The sequence below is a fragment of the Pongo abelii genome, chromosome 14 (assembly GCF_028885655.2).
Source record: "Pongo abelii isolate AG06213 chromosome 14, NHGRI_mPonAbe1-v2.0_pri, whole genome shotgun sequence".
In the NCBI taxonomy this organism is placed as follows: Eukaryota; Metazoa; Chordata; class Mammalia; order Primates; family Hominidae; genus Pongo; species Pongo abelii.
In genome coordinates, this window is record NC_071999.2 from 79,993,825 (window position 1) to 80,016,498 (window position 22,674).

At 36.4% G+C, this 22,674-nt stretch overlaps 1 long non-coding RNA gene across 2 annotated transcripts in view; it reads left to right on the forward strand.

The window, feature by feature from the left end:
• The first annotated feature begins 214 nt into the window (after positions 1–214).
• LOC129049686 (uncharacterized) overlaps positions 215–22,674 on the forward strand; it is a 112,865-nt gene continuing 90,405 nt past the window's right edge. The window contains exon 1 of one of the 2 annotated variants that reach the window (XR_010136801.1): positions 215–5,594. This is a non-coding gene — a long non-coding RNA (uncharacterized LOC129049686). The remainder of the gene's footprint in view (positions 5,595–22,674) is intronic. The other variant, XR_010136800.1, reaches the window with a different exon arrangement.

Sequence of the window (22,674 nt, forward strand, 5' to 3'; positions counted from 1 at the left end):
GGGACTGTTGTGGGGTGGGGGGAGGGGGGAGAGATAGCATTGGGAGATATACCTAATGCTAGATGACGAGTTGGTGGGTGCAGCGCACCAGCATGGCACATGTATACATATGTAACTTACCTGCACGTTGCGCACATGTACCATAGAGCCTAAAGTATAATAATAATAATAATAATAATAATAATAATAATAATAATAATAATAAAAAGAAAAAAAATTAAAAAACAAAAAACAACAACAAAAAACAGTAATCTGCAAAATAAGAAGCACAAGCTTGAAGTGTCTCTATAGGTACTGTGGAACTGTGGGTAGCTGTATTTTGCCCCCTGGGCTTTTGATAGATTTGGTCTAGCTGGGAGCTAATATCTTAATCACTGGTGCAGCACCATTTTAGCAACTTTGTGCAGATACCATGTCAAGAGAGTAATAAACAAAATCCTACGTAAAAATACAAACAGGCAAAGATAAATAAAACATTGGTATGGCCCATGTTATACAGAGATTTCTATAATTATAAAGAAAGAACAATTTAAAATCGAATACATTCTGTATAGCATCTTAAACATATGTTGAGTGAATTCCTTTGGACAAACTTGAAATCTTGTATTTTCTCCACAGTATTTCTAAGAACACTGTTAATTTTTATGTAATGTCAGATTATCACAGGTAATAAGAATTCATTGAGGAAAATGGGAGAATTTATATTTTATGTAATCAAACATTTGTGATGTTTCAGAAGTCAGGTTATGAATGTCTCTATGTCATTGTCTCTTTCTCTTCTGAATTGTTCCAACTGGAAATCAAGGTCTACAATTGCCTGTACAGTGTGGTCAAGAGAAGGGAAATGAAATACATTCTGCTATTCTCGTAGCAGAGTCAATGAAGGAGATTCTAAACCCAAAGTTAATGTGAAGTCCTGGGTTTATTATATTGTTGATAAACATACATACTCTGTCACTACAGATGTCTGAGAGTTTGCTGTCAAAGTAGTTTTATGGCATTTAAATACTTTTCAGAGGAATTTGCCTGAAAGGTATTGGGTAAGTAATAAATTGTGTGTCAGGGAGAAGAAAGGAACATGTGGTTGCAGATGGATATAGAAGTAGACTGTGAAATTGGGCAGGTGTCATCTGCTGTTCCCATGTTTGGTAGGTGAACTTTACCTTCATTAAAGATGCCCTTCTAGAAATTAAAAAGTTGTTCTGCCTTTCAAATGCTCCATAGCCACATGTGGCTAGCGGTTTCTGTATTGAACAGGGCAGATACAGAATGACTCCATCGTTGCAGAAAGTTCTATTGAGCAGTAGTGTTTATATTAATATACAGATTTCAGACCCGTATGGGAGTTAGGAGGAGGAAAAAAGAAGAGAGGCTAAAATGGCAGGGTTTTATCAGCAAGTGGTAGATTTTGAAGTTATAGAGGCTGGAGAAGTATAATGTCTTAAATTCTTTAGAAATTTAGAGCACTATAAAAAGAGTTTTATGCCTAAGAATAAAGAAGCATTAAAAATATGGGAACATGGGAAAAATAGATTAACATTTAGCATATTCCTGCTTCTTAATATATTATTCTTAAGGAAGGGAAGAAGTTGGCTTGTTTTGAAGCACACATTTTACATGACTAATTGAAACCAGGGACTCCTGTGCTCAAACAGCATTGTGAGAATTCAGTTCCATGAGGGCCCTCAGTCTACTATATTTGTCCAAAGATTACAGCTGGAGCAACCTCAAAGAGCAGAATTCTCAGCAAGGAAAGAAAAACCAACGCAATGGGTAAGTAGGACCATGGCAGACAGAAATTCAAGATCTGAAGGAAATGCGGGTGCCCACATAGGCCCATCTGCAGGAACACTGTTCCAGGTATGGGAATTGGTTTATGCAAAGGCCCTGAGGCTGACACGTTTTGGATGGTTCAATAAATAGCAGGATGTTTAGTATGTCTGGAATTGAGTGAATGAGAAGGAGCGGGGAGAAGTGGAGGTCTGACAGGAAGGTGGAGTAGAGTACAGAAAGAAATTCAGACCTTTGCAAGAGCACTGGACATTCTCTGAGAGACGGGAAGCCAATGGGAAATTCTGAGTGGAAGAGCAATGTGACCTGGCTCAGGCTTTACTGGTGACTTTCTGTCCTTTCACCCTATATATGCTTTCACAATATCTTTTTATTTGCTTACTTCATAAATTGGAGTGGATATACACAATTTTGTCAGTTTTGTGGCAATATTTTCTATCAAATTTGGGGCAGATTTCATTAATTGTAGATTTTCCACTGTTTTTCAAATAATATCAACCTGACTTAGGTTACACAGCAATGATCAACAGAAGCAAATGAAATTCAGGTTTCTTTACATCTCTTAATACTTTCCCCCCTTTTTATAAACTCTCCCAGCGTTAAGGGCTAGTAAGACATATTTTTTTGAAGAATTGCCATAGAGAGTTTTGATGAAAAACTTGCAGCATGGGCATGCCAAGGAGTGAATTTAAAGCAGAGGAAGCAGAACTAAAAAATTTTCAAGTAGTGTTCCTATTTTCTATTTCTTCTTCTTCTTTCTTAAGGCTCAAGTATTATTTGGGCCAATGGAGGGCCTAAGTAGCCACTGCATCCCCAAGCCTCTAGCTCTGTTTCTTCAGTGCCAGCAGTTCAGGAAAGGAGAAAGACAGACAAAATAAGAAAGAGGAAGAGGAGAGACTTCTAGAAGTTCAGAAAGAAGTAGAGAAATGCTGAAAAGTTTTCACTTCTCTTTTTCCCAGCCTGGGATGTAGAAAGCAGACTCCCTGCATGTAAAAAGTATCCCTAATGGAAAAAAAAAAACATTGTAAAAAGGGGAAATCACCTTTTATCCCATGAGACGAGCTAATTGGGCATCTTTAAAAAATTTCAGATAATTGAATAGAGGAACTTATTTTAAAATTTTCTTTTAGAATGAGAGGGGAATTTCAAGAAGAGGGCAATAAAAAATGCTATCATCCTTGATAATAAAAAAAGTGTTTATTTAATCAAATAGTCTATTGGCTTCCTGACTCATACATCTATCTCTATTTGTTTTAGAGATTGTTCTTGATTGCTGGCATATTTCTTTCTTTGGTTCTACACAATAGCCATTGTTTAATTCATAATAACATGAACAAGAATGGGGTTGTTAAAGATGACCTCTAAGGTTTGAAGGTCAAAGAGATTACATAGAAGCAAGAATCAAGGACAAAGCTATAAAATTCATGTTCAAGGAAGGTGTGGTAAGGGTGGGTGGATGGACTTGTTTCTTCATTTCTCTTTAAATCTGTCTCTGGGCTGGTTTCATTTCAATGAGAAAGACAACCATCACCTTGCCCCTGCTTCCTAAATAGATCACTGCAAATTTGAGGAGTAAAAGATGTCATGCCCATGGCTTAGTCTAGAAGTCATCACATATAGCTTTTTATATAAAATTCATCCTTGCAGTTTGAGATTAATTTTGTTTGCCATCTGATAGTAATATTGAGGAAATTTGAATTGTAAAGATTTTAATAATAATTTGCAATAAAGATAAGCAGTTTTCAGAATTATCTCTGGAAGCTGATTTAAGGGAAGTCAACAGTTAGGCCTGGGTTCCTGGGATGAGACTGAGAAAACAAGGTAGGCTTTGAGTCTTGGAGGACTCTCACAGTACTTATTCAAGCAGTTGCTCTCACAGACTGACATTGACAAATAGAGAACTTCTGGGACATCCTTTGGCTTAGGACAATGATTAAGCAAATATTATCTTCATGAGAAAATTTCCATCAGGTTTTGGTACGTTGAAGATTCAGTATTATATTTCTAAGTGCCTTAGCTTCTTAAGCCATGTTCTGAAAATCAGCTAACTCTGCTGTGTTTTAAAAAACTTTCTGACTCACCTACCTTTTATTTCGTTTTATTTTTGTAGACATCTGCAATGAGGAATAGTACATCTAGAACAGTATTTCAATATAGCCCTTAGCTGACCGTCTTAAATGTACCAGATCACTGATTACTTTTGCAGTTAACAATGTGAACCCAGAAAAATCCCTAAATGGAAATCCTAGTTCTCCTAATCACCAGCACTGAACACTGTACAATAAAGTCCACCCAAAATAAGTCAGGGCCATAATTTCCATGATGACAGTCCCCAATACAGCGTTTTGTTATTGTTTCTTTCAAATCACTAGAATTCTTCCCATGTGCTGTCATATCTTCAGATAAGAGCCACATGGAGATTAAATGTGATTTTAAATGAACTTTTACAGTCCTCTATATTTTCTTCGTGGGTTTTATTGTTTTTAGAGGCAAGTGATGAAAGGTTATTCCCTGCAAGATCTAGCCAGTTAAACGTGCAGCATAAAATCCTGAAGCCCTGCAGTCAGACACAGAAGAGCAAAGGGGAAAACGAGAAAATGTTCCATTGGGGCTGCAGCTTTTCAGAGTATGCAGGAATGATGTCATTTGTTTTCACAAAACCCAGTTTAAATTTGTTCCTGCCTTTCAAGAACTGCAGCAGGGAGCATCTGTGGAGACTCCTGCATCCCATATTTCAGGGTGTTAGAGTGTACGCTGCATTGGAATCCAACCAATCGCAGTATTCTTGCCCGCCCCAATTTTCATTTGTTCCCCCTACCTGAGCTGCCCGTGTTAAATGACCACCCAGCACCCTCTCCCGTGTTACAACTGCAGAGGCATAGCTCCATGCCTTGAAAGGTTTAAAGGAGAATAATACCACAATAAAAACTTACTTCTGATCACCCAGGGACATTCATTTCAATGACAAATAACCTCCAGGAAAAGATCTATCTGTGAAGGATGTTTTTGGTTTGGTTTGGTTTGGTTTGGTTTAAATGAAATCTTAGCCTTTTGTTTTTGCAGCCCCTGGGTAGCACTGGGGCCATCGTAAGAAGCAAGAAAACAGAAATCCTAGGCTATTGAACTTTCAGGGGCAGAAGCAGGACCTCCAAGTTCTACACCAACAATTGTCTTTTCACAAAGCAAACCCTATTTCTATGTATATAGTCATACTTGATGATTGGAAAATAAGTAATGCAACAGAAACAGCATTTTAAAAACTATATTAAAGTGATAGAAGGAGATGATGGTGTGAACTTCACTTACAAAAATAATGGATAAGATACAGAGTGAAAAAGACAGTGTTGGTTAGCATGTCACCTCACTTGTTCTTAGTTTGTCTCCTCCATATGTAAATACTGCATATTGGCAATTACAGTTATCAGTGTAGGTTCTCTGGTTGTGAGTAGCTGTAACCAAACTAAACTAAAGGAATATTTATTGGAGGGCCATGAGGAAACTTACAGAATAAAAGGAAGACTGAAGAAACTGACTCAGAGATGACAGGGGCCGTGGTGTTATGGCATTTTCCGTTGGAGAAACTGCTTGTTGGGATTGTCAGTCCCCACTGCTAGACTGAATCATCTTCAAGTTTCCCTCCCACTTTTCTCATCATTCTGCTCAAGGGACAAAATTCCAGGAGAGAGTGTCCCATTGCTCACATGTCCAATGTGACTGCTTGGCTTGGAGAAAGCAGGGAGCCCTCAGCCTTCTGATTCACAGGGACACCTTCTAAAAGGAGAGGAGAAATTCTGCCAAAGGAGGTGGGGGTGCTGCTTCTAAAAGAAAAGGGGAAATGAGTGCTGTGTGCTCTTCTCTGTCAGCATGATCAATGCCTTGGGTCAGGGCCTCCTAATTTTCTTGCCTGAATTAACAGTCCTCCTCCTTTAACTCATTTTTTAAAACTTATTTTTAAACCATTCAATCATTCCCTATTTGTAAAGGCCAAGCCAGGACAATTTTGAAAATGAACCCAAGTGGTATTGATTGTTATACCAGGACAAGAGGCATAAACTGGGACCATCTTTGGCAAACTGGATGTATGGTCGTTCTTCCTTTAACCTACTTTCTTCCTACACTTGACCAATATCTAGCCTATTCTTCGAGACTTGATTTAAGGAGAACTGAAAGCTCTTTGAGTATAGAAATGGTGGCTTTTTCTTCTAGTGTCGTCTGCATCTTATCTCATGCTTGGCACATGGCAGTTGCCCCAAGAACCTTCACTGTGGAGTTATAATCTAGTATGACTATTGAATTCCTGTCTTTCCTACTCCCATATGCTTTCACATCCACATTTTCTATGTATCTTGGGAGTACACTATTCCCAGTATTCACCTTGGAGGGCATAGCTAACTTCTGTTTTCTTTGGATACCTGTCATTCTTTCTTTCTAATAGTGACCCCAGTGGGCCTTCCTCTCCATCATATAAATGGATAGGGTAAAGAACTAAATGACCTCAGACCATTTCTGTTTATAAAAGATGCTATTGATGAAAATATACTTTTTTTGATGAAATGGAAAGTGAAATATTTAAAAAGAGATTGTCCTTAAAACGGAATGACTTTTACTGAACACCTCTTTTGTGGTATACAGTAGAGTACTATAATAGATTTTCACCAACCAATAACTTATTCTCTGCGTTACCAGACTTTGTCAACGCACAAATCCTCTAGGTATTCTTTCAAATATATCCTCCTGGTTTCAGAAATGCTGGAATTGGAGCTCTACCTTGAATTGTCTTTTCCGAGGACCACTCTATCATCAGGATTTATCAGAAGGGTGCATTATTTGTCCATGTCAGTGCTCAGATCATGCCCTAAGGACTTTTCTTAATCAATATGTTCCCTTTAAAACATTGTTTTTAAAAATCCTGACTTGTGCGGCACAGTTGCATCTCAGAGTGAGAATCAAAGAGGTTTCCTAGGTCAAGCAGAACCCCAAGCAGATTCCTCCTAGGCCTTTCCGAGGGCCCACTCTGCAGACTAATGAGGGTGCATAACTCCATGCTGATCCCTTTCCGTCTCTAGCTGGATGCTGTGGTTTTTCGGAACCCAAGCCTAGTGAGTACACTGCCTGCAGCTCTGTGATAAAGGCACAGGCTTTCAGCCTTGACCAAGGGCCCACATCCAAAAATTCTGTATCAGAAACCAGATAATTTCACATCGTTTGCACTGTACTCCACCTTATCCATACTGTTTTTCTTTTTGTGGAAATTTTTTTTCTCTTCATCAGTCACTCTGAAGTGTTGCTCACTCATTCACTCAATTCTAGAGCAGTACTTTGCGGCCCTTCTTGTCACCGTGTTGCCTCCCTGTTCAGAACTTATGATGTAGAAAGCAAAGCATAGGATGCTATTGAAATGTGGAGTTTTATCTCTTAAATCTCACGTCAGTATCAATTACAGCACCAAAGCAATGACATGAAAATTTGTGGGTAAAAATGGAAAGTGAGTTATGTTTATATTATGCTGACTAATATATTTTTAACTTAAAATTTAAAAAATATAAGCTATTTGGCATTGCAGTTATTAATTTGAGAGAAAAATGAATTAACTGTGGAACAAAGAAAGGATGATAATTTCATGTAAGGGGTGAAGTACGTATTTATTACTTAGATGGTATGGTAGGGAGACGGCCCAGTTCACTGGAGGGTAAAATGAAAGAAGATGTAGGAGAAAGTGAAGTGTAATTGATAAACTCAGCTGAGGGTAGAGAAAAGGAGCTTGCAAGTCAGAGAGTTGTGAAGTTTTTGATAAAAGAATACATGCATTAGGACCCATCAGACATCAAGTTCTACAAGACAAGAAAAAATATTTTTCTTATTAGAAACTCTACAAGACATTTTCTGTCATTCCGCATTGCCGAGGATAATTCTTCCACACTCTTACTTAAGATGGCTTTCTCAGAATCTGTGTCTATACAGTCACAGTTAAGGTGAAAGATGGTAACCATCTGGGTAGTTCAATCAGTGTAGCTGGTAATGCATAATTAACCTCCTCCCTTCTCCCCACTCATTCTCTTTTCCCCGGTAACAATTTTGAGGGTATTTTCCTCCATAAATCTTGAATTATCTGGATAATTGTTTTCTGTACTTCATGTTGCTAGAAATCCACAGCTTGATTGATATCAATAACAGTTCTTTAAAACCTCCACATCTGCAGAGGGTACCATAGAGAAAAAGTAAAGTGCTACATTTCCGTTGCTTTTGCTGGTTACCTAATCCAAAATGTTTAAATACTCTACATTTTAAAAAGTTGTTTAGGAAAATATCTGTACAGCCAGGCACTGAAACTGGCTTATTTACTGATATCTAACTTTTCTTCATTTAACTTCATATAACTGTCAGGCCACAGAGGGTCACTACATATTTAGTTGTTTTTTTCCTTTTAAAATTGTTTTTAACTTAAATAAAAATTGGAAAAAAAATTAGTGTGCTGTCTTGTTCTCTCTTTTTTTAGGTTTAAAATCTGTGAGGGCAGGAATGACATATTCTCTATTTATAAAAAACATTGAAACTTATTCCACTGCTTACAGTTCAGTGGGGGTCACTTAATGATATCAGTAAAATTCAGTGTCAATCTTTAAAAAGAAATATTTTTCGTCTCCCCGAAAATATCTCTCCAGTAAAACTTGTTTGTCAAATGACTAGAGCTCCCTTAACAAATAAAACATAATACTATTTGCTGCTCTTTTCCTCTGAAGTGATGATAAATTGCTGGGGAGTAAAAGCCTTCACACTAATAACAGAGGAAAATTGACTCTAAGATCCCATCATTTTGTTTACCAGCTGTCTTTACAATTCTACAATAACCCAGCCCACATTAAAAAATTGTTCAGAGATAGTAAAATAGACTAGAAACAAATGATCTCTCTGCTGAAATTAGTTTAAGCAGGGGAACAGGCTGGAAAGAAAGATTTGATCCAAAAACTTACCTAGCTCTCAGGCATGATACCCGGTGACCACATAGTCGGTGCTGAAACACAACTCAGGAGCATTACATCATCGTGACAAACTTTCATTGGCTGCAGAAACCCCAAGGATAAGACAGGCTTTTAAGGTGCTGTGTGAAAACCCCTGTTGGTTCTTTATCAGGCTATGGCCAAAATATTGAAAGAAAGACTTTTCCTACATTCATGTTGTCATGGCTGAGCAGACAAAACATGGTTAACCATTTCTTATGCATGTTTATCTCCACTTTAGTCACTAGTTTTGTATTTAACTCTAACCTGTTGGGAAATTATTGTCTTAAAACTATTTGTTTTAAAAGCCTTGTTTTTTGTTTAGCTTGTTTTTCTTGAGGGTGCAGAGTGTCACTCTGTGAATGGCTATTTCCCTTCTTACTCTTCAGACCATCTTTCTTATTTTTAAAACTATATTTGAATCAATACATCTGTTTTTCTATTATTTATTTTGTCTTTATTCTCTCTAGGTAAAGAGGACTAGCACCCACAGATTTGAGAAAGCACAAGTGCGTTTATTTATTTTGAGCAATTTAATTGGAACTAGTGCACAAAGTCCTTACTTCCTAATTATTCATTGTCATTGTTAGTTTTATTTTCTATTGAACTCTATGAGTTATTTATGTCGTGCTTATTACCATGGTGATTTACAAACCAAAACCATGTGTGTAATTTGAGAGTGTGAGGAGCTTTAACTGACTGAGTGAAAGTGATAGGACAATGGCTAGGTCCAGCACTACTGCTGCACCAGTCTCTCCTGCCTGGGGGGGAGGCATTTGATGTAGGGAAAATGCTCTTGTTATCTAAGTAGAACATTTGGACAATTAGATTAATCATTCAAGAAATGACAACAATGTCACATTATTATCGAATGTTAATTTCTCTCTCGCTCACTCTCTGTGTGACTTTCTTTATCTCTGGTTCTGTCTCTCTCAAATTTAGGAGTACGGAGGAGCAGAATGATGACAAGAGTGACTGAATTAGTGGCTTTTTAAAGTGTCTCATGCCCTCTCCTAAGAACTTGACTCTCTAGTCTCTAAAAGATAAGCAAATACATACACAAATACCCTAAAAAATCCTCAAGGCTAGGAACTGAGAACTGTGTTTCTAGTGCGTGTCTGGGCTACTCAGCTCTGCTGTGAATACTCTCTTATTCCTCTCAGACCCTTCTCAGCCATGGGTTCTCAGCCACGTGCCTTGGAGGAGCCTAATCTACCTATTGCAAGAGAAGGAGTGGCTGCTGAGCCTGTTACCTTTCTTCTGTTGTTAGGAACATCTTTCTACTATTGTTCCTTAGACCTCCGGTCTCCAAGAATAGCTAGTCATCCTTTTTTCACTGTGTAGAGTAATACTGAGGATTCAAGGGCCTAGATTACGGTCTTGAGATATTTAGGAACATTTCTAATAGTGATGAGGAAAAAGGGAGAGAAAAAGAAGAGAGAACTCTTTCTTATTTTTTCTCCACTGAGAGGAAGGAAGGGATAAACCAGTCACAATCTCTCTGTTTTGTAGCTAGGATTTACAGAGTAAAATAAGATCTATCGCTTGCCCTCAAAATGTTTCATATGAGAAGGGAGAAAAATAATATTCCACCATGACTATTAAAGTCTGATAAAAATATGATAGGTATATATGCATTGATGGGCCTCTAACTGAGACTTGAAGAACTAAGAAGTGGGGCATTTGAGCTGAATTTTGAAGACATAGGGTTAACTAGCTGAAGAGAGGGAGTAAATAATTCTGTAAAAGGAAAACAGAATGTAAAGGCAAGGAGGAATGAAGGCATGGTTTGTTTGAGAAAGAGAAAATAGTGTTCTGTTTATGGAAAGAAAGAGTGGTATGGAAGATAAAGCTAGATCAACAGATATGATCACATCATGGAGGCCATTGTGAGCTAAGCTAAGGGATATGGGCTTTAACTTGAAACTATTATAGGTCATTGAGGAACTATAATCAGATTTGTAGCTAAGCTGTATTAGTCTAGCAGTAGCCTGGAATGCATAGGAATGGACTGGAACCAGAGATCCCAGTTAGCTTATACGTATTTCAGTTGAACCTTGGCAGGAAACAGATGGCACTTTCAAAAAGCGTAATGGTAGAGAGTTTACTGAAAAAAACATTTTCACAGATGTGGACGGGGTTAAGGGAATCAACAATGGAAGGTGAAGCACCCAAGGAGCCACATCAGTAGGAAGTTGTTATTGGGCAAGGTCTGTTATCAGACACTGAATCCAATGGGTAGCCACTGAGAAGAAAATCTGGGTGTTGCAGTAGATAGAAGTTAGCCTCTTGGGGCGTGGAGAAGAGTAGTGATATTTAGAGAAAGTAACTGGAGATGGAATGAAACAGACTATAGACTCAACAGTACGTGTGTGTGCGTGTGTGTGTGTGTGTGTGTAAGAGAGAGAAAGAGGAAGAAAACAAGAGAGGGAAATAAAATGGAAGTATCTAGGTAGGATAATTTGTAAGTTGTTTTTTAGTCCTAACAAACAGATGGAGGGTTGTTCATTCATTGAAGAAAAAAGCTTCAATGAATGCATGGTAATTGGTAAAGTTCCATTTTTATGCTATTGGAGTATCTAGATAAAAATGTCAATTATATTAGCTTCTAGAGCTCAGAAAAGAAATCAAAGATCAGAGATGGGGCAGTACATTTGGTAGACATTAGCAGATGCATTGTTTTTGGGGCCATGAATGTGGATGAGATCACCCAATGAGAGAGTATATAATGTGAAGAGAATGACGTTGAGGTGCAAGCCTGGAAACACTAACATTGAAGGAGCAGCTGGAGTAGAGGGGCCTCTAAAAGAAAACAGAGAAGATATGTTATTAACAAGTAGGGTGTTGGGAGTTAAAAGTGGTAAGCTGGAAGGACAAGCTGTCAAGGTAAAAGAAGAGTTTGAACTCATGATATTAAAGATCATATACAGCATATTAGTCTGCCAGAGCTGTCATAACAAAACACCACAGACTGGTGGCTTCCAGAACAGAAATTCATTTTCTCACAGCTCTGGAGGCTGCAAGTCCAAGATCCAGATGCTAGCAGAGTTGATTTCTCCCAAAGCCTCCTGCCTTGGCTTGCAAATGGCTGCCCTCTCACTGTGCCCTCACATGGCCTTTCTTCTGTGTGTGCACATCCTTGGCATCTCTTCATCCTCAAACAAGGACATCAGTCATATTGGATGAGGGCCTCAGTCTTATAATCTCATTTAACTTTAAGTACCTCTTTAAAGGCCCTATCTCCAAATACAGTCACAGTCACATTGGGTAAACCAGTGGTTACCCATTGACTTCAACGTAGATATTTTGAGAGGACACAATTCAGTCCATAATACCTAGGCAGAGTGTGGATAGGGGAGTGAGTTACTGAAATAAAGAGCAGATGAAGCTCACTGGAGCTGAGGCTAAAAACTGCTACTCTCACAATAATTGACCCCACACTTAAAATTGAATTTTTTAAATCATGTTCTGGTGAGGTTTCTACTATTTTTGCCAAATGAGCCTAGTAGAATAATGATGACCACTACTAGTAGTATAGTTATCATATGTACCTATAAAACATGCAAAATATTTATCTGTATAACTTGGAGATCAACTAAAACATTTTACATGGAAAATATTGTCATGTTTATACATCAAGTTGAAGAGTCTTCCTGTATATGTAATGCATGTGTGTATGTATCCATATTATATATAATATATCCATATATATATATAATTATCACTTTTTTGTCACTGGAGAAGCTTGTTTGAAAGTAAATATAATTGGTATAGAAATTTACATGAAATAGTCTGAAATAAAAATTGTACAGAAATTCACACAAGATAGTCTATTTTTTCACATAGTATCTTCTAACTTTCTGTATGGGATGATCACATTCTGAAAATGGTTACCAGATACTCAGCTTGTGTTTTTATGTATTTATATTGCCATTACATTCTTAGTGGGTAAATGCCAGAAAAAACTAATCGGGTATTACTTATCAACTTTGTTTTCTCTAAAGAGGAAACTGAGGCTCAAGAATAATACATAATTAGCAAAAGATTAGCAAAACATTGGCAGGAAAGAGTTTAGCTACCATTTTCCTACTTTTCACACTGGCACATATTCAATTATTTTTATTTTCTAGGTAAGCGAAATTGTTTTAAAGTTGACTCATTAGACACATCTTCCCTAAGACGTACAAAACTGTCATTTTAAAGTAAAAAGGCTGTAGTACCACCTAATTAACTAACTTGCCAGTCTTCAACTCAGAAACAGAGCAAGGAAGGCTACCCAAATCACTGTCTCCTGGTCTTATGAACCTATACCTCGGCCATGTTTCTTTACTTCTCAGGTGTATTAGTCCATTCTCACACTGCCTGAGACTGGGTAATTTATAAACGAAAGAGGTTTAATTGACTCACAGTTCTGCATGGCTGGGGAGGCCTCAGGAAACTTACAATCATGGTGGAAAGCGAAGGGGAAGCACGGACCTCCTTCACGTGGTGTTAGGAGGGAGAAGGAGCAAGCAAGCATGCAAGAGAAGAACTACCAAACACTTAGAAAACCATCAGATCTCGTGAGAATGGACTCACTATCATGAGAACAGCATAAGGGGAACCACCCCTCATGATCTAACCAGCTTCTACCAGGTGTCTCCCTCAGCACCTGGGGATTACAATTGAAGATGAGATTTGGGTGAGGACACAGTCAAACCATATCATCAGGCTTCAGTCTGCTCATTTGAAGATGAGAGATTTGGTATGGATAATATCTTCTCACTTTAAACTTCTATATGCCCATAACCTTTGCTTTCTAAGAATTCTAGGGATTTCCAGGGAGCCAACTCTTACACAGTTGTAATTCTTGAATACAGAGGATATTACCAAGGCTACAGCATGGATAGCACTCAACACAGTAAATTCTGAGGACTGCTTTGGTATATGAGTGTATCTGGATATATTCAGTTGGTGTAAAAGTAATTGCAGTTTTCGCCATTAATTTTAATTGCAAAAACCATGATTACTTTTGCACCAACCTAATAAAAGTTATTGTGAAAGCTCTCAAAACAAGATTAATTATACTGGACTTAATTCATACATATCATAGATGAAAAAACAATGGAATTCATTTGTTAATCACATGTAATTATTGTCAAAGTTCAAAGATGATTAGAAACCATTGGAATAAGAGTTATTACAAATAGACCAAAATAATCTATTTTTTTAAGTGAGAAAAAATTGAGGTTTTAGAAGCATCACCTGTATAAAAATGAAATAATACAATTTACTTATATAAAAATAAAAAGAAGTTTGAAATTTAGCAAATGCTAAAGGATCCTTAAAGAAAGAAACAAAAAACCTGAAGACTGCATCACCATTTCAGAGATGCCTCAGAGATAGAGGATGTGATGTAAAAATAAGAGTCTCCAAAAATTCTTTAACTAGATTCTAGGCAACTTGGTTAAGAAAATTCTAAAACACTCACAAGACATTAAAAACTAGTGTTTCTTGGGCCAACTGTAACTGAAATTGCACAGTTCAAAGATGATTTCTGAGGCATGCCATTTATGGCAATTTCTAAGCACAAACTTTTCCTCTAGGCCAATAATGTTAATGATTTAAGAGCTTTGAAAGAAAGAGGTTGGAGAGCAGAATAAAATAGAAAGTGTAATATCACTTCCAGCAGGTGTCTGGATTACCAAATGTGATGGTCAATTTTATGTATCCATTTCGGTAGGCAATGATGGTACCCGGACATTTGGTCGAATATTATTCTAGATGTTTCTGTGAATGTATGTTTTAATGAGATTAACATTTAAATTACTAGTCTTTGAGGGAAGCAGATTACCCTCCAGAATATAGACAGTAGAATCAGTTCCTTTCCTGGAAGAAGGGGGAACTCTTCCAACAGACGGCCTTTGAACTTGAATGGCTACATTGCCTCCTTCCTGGGTCTCCAGCCTGCTGGCCCACCCTGGATCTTAGACTTGCCAGCCTCTGTAATGATGTGAGCCAATTTCTTGAAATAAATCATTTTCTATATACTATATACAAATTCTGTTCTGTTTCTCTAGAGAACCCTGACTAATACACCAAGGTTCTGTTAAATGGAAAAATGAAACAAGACAGATTTTAAATCAATGACAGGAATTAGGAGTTCTCTACAATTTCAGTTAACATTCTGAATCTGGAATATAAGTAAGGAAACAACCCCAGAACTGATGAATTAATTTTTAAAAAAACCCAGCTTAAATATTTTACCCATTGCTGCAAAATTTATTTTTATTGAAAAGCAAAACCATTTTCTAAACATCATTAATTTCATTCTTCTTTCTAGATATTGATATGCCAACCTCACTTTCCATTTTATTATCTAAATGAGAATCTTAGGTAGCAAAGAATAATGATAACAGTTGATAATCGCTTCCATTTCTTTTATACATGTGTCTGCATGTGTGGATGTGTGAATGTTTATCTGCCTCTTCTAGTCCTCTTTATTACTGCCTGTCCTACAGAAAACATGGTTTTTTGAAAGTTTAAAAAATATTATTATTACTTTTTACTAAATTAGCTATAACTTAATTTTTAGAAGGCTTTTGGTATTTGGAATGAATTGGGAAAGTATTTGGGGGTGGGGGGAAAGAAGCTGTCTTATTAAACTTAAGGAAGGTTGGATTTTGAGACCCTTCACAGTTATTTTTTCAAATGGCTTCTCATCTTCTGCAATTTCTCCAGCAACCTCCTCTCACCCTTGTAATCAGATTCATAATTGTTGAATCTTTCCAGAATCATGTAATATATAATGTTATTCATTTCACACCAGACATTATGCAAAATTACACAAGAGGTTTCAGACTCTAAAACATTGCAATTTAAATTTTCTCTTTGAGAATACAAACAAATCAGAAAGAAAAAAATAATCCCATCAAAAAGTGGGCAAATGACATCAATAGACACTTCTCAAAAAAAGCCATACAAATGCCAAGAAACATGAAAAAATGCCCAACATCACTAATCATCAGGGAAATGCAAGTTAAAACAATGAGATACGACCTCACCCCATCTAGAATGGCTACTATTTATTTTTTATTTTTAAAAACTTTTATTTTAGGTTCAGGGCTATGTGTGAAGGTTTGTTATATAGATAAACTTGTGTCTAGGGGTTTGTTGTACAGATTATTTTGTCACCCCGGTACTAGTCTAGTACCCAATAGTTATTTTTTCTGCTCCTCTCCCTCCTCCTACCCTCCACACTCAGGTAGGCCCACAGTGTCTGTTGTTCCCCTCTTTGTGTCTATGTGTTCTCATCATTTAGCTCCCACTTATAAGTGAGAACATAGGGTATTCAGTTTTCTGTTTCTGTATTAGTTTGCTAAGAATAATGACCCCCGGCTTCATCCATGTTCCTGCAAAAGACATGATCTAATTCTTTTTAATGGCTGCATAGTATTCCATGGTGTATATGGCCACGTTTTCTTTATCTGATCTATTGTTTATGGGTATTTAAGTTGATTTCATGTTTTTGCTCTTGTGAATGGTGCTGCAGTGAACATACATGTGCATGTGTCTTTATGACAGAATAATTTATCTTCCTTTGCATATATCCAGTAATGTCAAATGGTATTTCTATTTTTAGCTCTTTGAGAAATCACCACACTGCTTTTCACAATGGCTGAACCAATTTACACTCCTGCCAACAGTGTATAAATGTTCCCTTTACTCTGCAACCTCACTAGCATTTGTTATTTTTTGACTTTTTAGTAATAACCATTCTGACTGGTGTGAAATGGTATCTCATTGTGATTTTGATTTGAATTTCTCTAATGATCAGTGATATTGAGCTTTTTGTTATATGCTTGTTGGCTGCATATATGTTTTCTTTCGAAAGGTGTCTGTTTATGTCCTTTGCCCACTTTTTAATGGGGTTGTTTTCTTCTTGTAAATTTTTTTATAGATGTGGATATTAGACCTTTGTCAGATGCATAGTTTGCAAATATTTTCTCCCATTCTGTAGATTGTCTGTGTACTCTATTGAGAGTTTATTTTGCTGTACAGAAGCTCTTTAGTTTAATTAGATCCTATTTGTCAATTTTTGGTTTTGTTCCAGTTGCTTTTGGTATCTTCTTCACGAAATCTTTGTCAGTTCCCATGTCCAGAGTGGTATTGTTTAGATTCTCTTCCAGGGTTTTTATAACTTTAGGTTTTATGTTTAAGTTTTTAGTCTATCTAGAGTAGATTTTTGCATATGGTATAAAGAAGGGGTCCAGTTTTAATCTTCTGCATATGGCTAGCCAGTTGTCCCAGCACCATTTATTGAATAGGGAGTCCTTTCCCTATTGCTTGTTTTTGTGAGCTTTGTCAAAGATCAGATGATTGTAGGTGTGCAGTCTTATTTCTGGGCTCTCAATTCTGTTCCATTAGTCTATGTGTCTGTTTTTGTGCCAATATCATGCTATTTTGGTTACTATAGCTCTGTAGTATACTTTGAAGTTGGGTGGTGTGATGCTGCCTGCTTTGTTCTTTCTGCTTAGGATTGCCTTAGCTATTCAGGCTGTTTTTTGGTTCCATGTGAATTTTAAGATAGTTTCTTCTGGTTTTTGTGAAGAATGTCATTAGCAGTTTGATAGGAATAGCATTTAATCTATAAATTGCTTTAGGCCATTTTAATGATATTGATACATGTATAGCAATCCATATCTGAAAGGCACAACTGAAATATTGTGTGGTACAGTTGGAGAGGCAGGCAAAACTTCTGGGAAAAAGAGTCTGGCCATTTTATTGATATTGATTCTTCCTGTTCATGTGCATGGAGTGTTTTTCCATTTGTTTGTGTTATCTCTGATTTCATTGAGCAGAGTTTTGTAATTATCATTGTAGAGATCTTTCACCTCCCTGCTTAGCTGTATTCCTAGGTATTTTATTCTTTTCTGTGGCAATTGTGAATGGAATTGCATTCCTGATTTGGCTCCTGGCTTGGCTGTTGTTGGTGTGTAGGAATGCTAATAATTTTTGTGCATTGATTTTGTATCCTGAAACTTTGCTGAAGTCGTTTATCACTTTAAGGGGCTCTTGGGATGAGACTATGAAGTTTTTTAGATGTAGAATCATGTCATCTGCAAACAGGGATACTTTGATTCCCTCTCTTCCTATTTGGATGCCTTTATTCCTTTCTCTTGCTTGATTGATTGGTCCAGGACTTCCAATACTATGTTGACTAGAAGTGAGAGACGGCATCTTTTCTTGTGCCAGTTTTCAAGGGAAATGCTTCCAGCTTTTGCCCATTTAGTATACTGCTGGCTGTGGAGAATGGCTATTATTAAAAAGTCAAAAAACAATAAATGTTGATGTTGATGTGGTAGAAAGGGAATGCTTATACTCTGTTGATGGGAATGTAAATTAGTACAACCTCTATGGAAAACCATATGGAGATTTCTCAAAGAACTAAAAGTAAGTCTACCATTCAATCCAGCAATCCCACTACTGGGTATCTACCAAAGAAAAATAAGTGATTATATAAAAAAGACACCTTGTATGCATAAGTTTATCACAGCACAATTCACAGTTGCAAAGAAGTTGAACTAACCTAAGTCCCTATCAACCAATGAGCAGATAAAGAAAATGTGGTATGTACACAACATGGAATACTACCCAGCCATAAAAAAGAACAAAATAATGCCTTTTGCAGCAACTTGGATGAAGCTGGAGGCCATTATTCTAAGTAAAGTAACTCAGGAATGGAAAACCAAATATATGTTATCACTTGTTAGTGGGAACTGAACTATGGGTAAACAAAGGCATACAGAGGGGTATAATGGACATTGGAGACTCAGAAGGGGGATTGTTGGGAGGAGAGGTGAGTGACAAAAAAAACTACATATTGGGTACAATGTACACTTCTCAGGTGGCAGATGCATGAAAATCTCAGACTTCACCACTATACAATTCATCTAGGTACCAGCCAAAATCACTTGTACCCCAAAAGCTATTGAAATAAAAAAATACTAAAAACCACTGATTTGTATACTTTAAATGGGTAAATTGTATAACACTTGAATTATGTCTTAATAAAGCTGTCATTAAAAACTTGCTCTTTGAGTTTGACTTGGTGTTCATATTTTCTAGAGGCAGACTTATTTTTTTTGTTTGATTTTGTCTTGCTGTGTCACCCAGGCTGGAGTGCAATGGTATGATCGTGGCTCACTGCAGCCTCAAACTCTTGAGCTCAAGGAATCCTCCCACTTCAGCCTCCCAAGTAGCCAGAACTACAGGTACACACCACCACTCCTGGCTAATTTTTAAAATATTTTGTAGAGGCAAGGGTCTCACTATGCTGCCCAGGATTCTTTAAGTACCAAATCCACAGTTATTCTTAGGAAGGCTTGCCTGCCTCTCCAACTGTGCCACACAATATTTCAGTTGTGTCTTTCACATATAAGTAGCTACACATGTATTTTATTTTTCACTTGCAGACCCAACATACATGAGCAAAGTGAGCAAAGTGAACATCTTCAGAGGTTTGACTTCCAGTGGCAGCAGGGAAGCACATAAAATTGAGACTGGTTCTTACCTAGGGATTATCTCTCATTGGTGACTAATGGACCCTTTTCATCATAGAGAAATCAAGGTATTTTTTACAGGGTTGTGGTCTGTTTATCTACTGCAAGTACATTTGGAGAGTTCATTTCTAGTGTTCACTTCTTTTTTCAGGAAGGAATTTCTGTCATTTATTTGAGAAGGCAGTACTTTCTTTACTAACCACACATCAACCAAACAACACATCCTCCCTCACACAGCATCTATCAAACAACAGCAGTCAAGGAAAGAGAGAGAGGAAGGGAAAAAAGAAACCTCCCACATAACTGACAGTCTGCTTAGACAAAGCTCATGCTGCATTAGACAGTTGTATTAGAATGGACTATTATAAACACAAGCAGGAAGGGAAGTGCTTACACTGTTCCATTAATAACTATGAATAAGCTATAATTTAAAGTTTGATGTTTTAGTAGACTATGGCTCAGCTTGTTTATTGAATATAATAAGTGGAGCTCTTGCTATACATATTATGAGTAATTACATTAAAAATGCTTGACCTGGAAGAAGACACAGCATATAAACGATCTCAGAATTTACCAGGCAGTATGTTAGCTCATTTCCTAATCATTATTTATTTATGTATTTATTTATACTAAAACATCAATGGAAAAAGTAGTCTATAATATAATGGCTAATTAGATGAGATAAAAATTAGGCTTATGACATTTAGAAACCTGCACAATTATGCCTTTGTAATTACTGACTATGGGTAGCACACTGAATCCTATAAAAGCCAAAACACCAAGCTGGAGATTTTGTTTTCCTGCTAGAAATATAACCCGTGGTTCCCCTTTTGGTAATTGCCGTACTCAATTTTGTGATATCAAGACTAACTTGATATTTGATTTACTATTCTATCTACGTATACTTGTGTAGTAGTACAGACACTTGACTTTCATCAGAAATTTTTTATTATATCCAACATAACATTAAACATGGTACCAAGCTGTAGATTCTCCTTCCTGATGTGATTCTATCAAGTGACTAAGGTTCTGTGGTAGTTGCTTTTGTTGCTTTGATATTGGTGATGTGGGATTATGGGTTTGACACCCCCAAAAGAGTACATCTATTTGGAATATGTGCGATTCTAAAAAGTTCAAGATGAGAGAAAGACTGTATGTCAAGTTATGGAAGACAGTTTTCATCATAATAATTTAATTATCAAAGATAATCTTATTATGCACAAGAATATTTGCTTAGAAGGGTCACAGAGTGATGTGAAAGCAAAATATCTATTTAGAAAATACAAATCTTTACATGGTTTGTGATACGTTAACTTATTTTTTACCTGATTTAGTATAAATGGAAAAAAAATGAACATTTACTGAATACCTACTATGAGCTAGATATCATACTGAGTGCTGTATATGCATTAGTGCAGTTAATGCCCTCTTCAACATTGGTAGGCTAAAAGTCAATGCAACTCGATCCCGGTAAAGGAGACAGGATTTACTCAGGTCTGTTTTGTGAAAGCTACATGGTAATGCCACTGGATTTAAATACACCAGAAACCACTTTAAAGTTCATTAAGTTAGTTAAAAGCTATAAGAAAAATGAATGCTTCCTTTTTTATTGCGTATCTTAGAATATTTTCAGTGGTAATGATTAGAGGCTGAATACAGCTAACTGGTTGAACGTATATATAATTTGCTGCTTCTTACAGAGCATGTTTCATCTCATGACTTCCCAAACTAATTGCAATACTAGATTTATCTATTAATTTCCAACAAAAGTAATTACAATTATGGTGAGCATCTATAAATTTCAACTTCCTTAGCCCTAAAGGAGCTGGTCCCAAATATATAAAGCATTTAATATCCACTACCATCTCAGGCACTGGAAATTCTTCAATCTCTGAGTCTCTTGATTTTCTTTAAGCTTTCTATTAGATCACGCAGACAACTCAGGATCTTTTTTTTTTTCCCCATGGTCACTAGGAACCTGTTTTGCTTTATAAAAATATTTCATTTCCAGTTATCTCTTTTTAGTTTCATAATTTCACAATTAACTTATTAGAGCTAATACAACATATGATTCTAGATATGATTTTCTAAATTATGAATATGAATTCATTGATATGTAAGCCTTTTTCTGTTGCCTCAAACCTAAATTTATTGTATTTCATTGTATATTCATCAATAAGTATCTCTTTTTTAGCTGTCTTTATTGATATTGATTGATTCATTTATTTAGCACACAACTATTGAGTGGTAGTTGTGTGTAAGGCTCTAATCTGGATGTTCTAGAAGAAATAAATATGACTGTTAACTGATGCTTTCCTTCAAAAAGACTAGTTACTATGCAATGGGCAATTTAAGCATAGGAAGAACAAATCAGAATTAGATTAAGCTATGTGTTATGGGAGAAATGAGTGATTCACTTTTCATCGAATGAAGAAATCATACCATTTCTTGGTTCAAAACCTTTAGTGATTCCCACTCTCCTTAGTCTTACACAACCTGTGTCCAACACTCATTTATTCAATTAGAATTTCCTTTTCAACATTTCAGTCATACCTAAACATTAGCCTTTGGTGCTTAATGTCTCGTAAATATATTCTTTATAGTATTGCTTAAATTACTTCCTTCAGAAAGTGTTCCTTGACCAGACCCCATGTACAATGCTTTCTTCTTCTTTGCAATCTCTACTATTAGTTTACTGTCATCATTTAATACACTGGATTGATAATATACATTTTTTTGAGTACGTGAGTGCAGTTTGTTTTTCCAATTTTGAATTCAAATTCCCTGGGAAGAGATCATGTCTGTGCTTTTTTGAATTTTGTATAGTACCCCATGTTATATATAAAAAGGGTTCAATAAATGTTTGTTGACTGATTTATATAGTCTTACAGATCAAAGAACATTTTTGTCAACTTAAAAAAAACACTTGCTTTGAGGCTCCTTGCAAATGTAGTTTCTGAGGATCATTGCATTGCTAAAGTTAAAATGCAGTCATATCTACTATAAAAAGTTAACATATGCATTTTTTTCTAATTTGGCCATAACACTTTTTTTTGTAAGATCAAATATTCATTGCTGGGATGGTGTCACTGAAAATAAGAAATAAAATTAGACTTACTATCAATTTACCATTAAATATCTAATCGACATATGAAAATAACATGGCTAGTAAAAAAAAACTAAATAAATATGTATTCATTTAAAAATGGCATACATATTGATACTTGCACAAATCACAAGGGTACAGCTTGATGAGCAACCACGCTACAGATCAAGAAATAGAATATTATGAGCACATTAAAAGTTCCCTCCTACTATTTGCTATTGCTACACAGTTTTCCTAA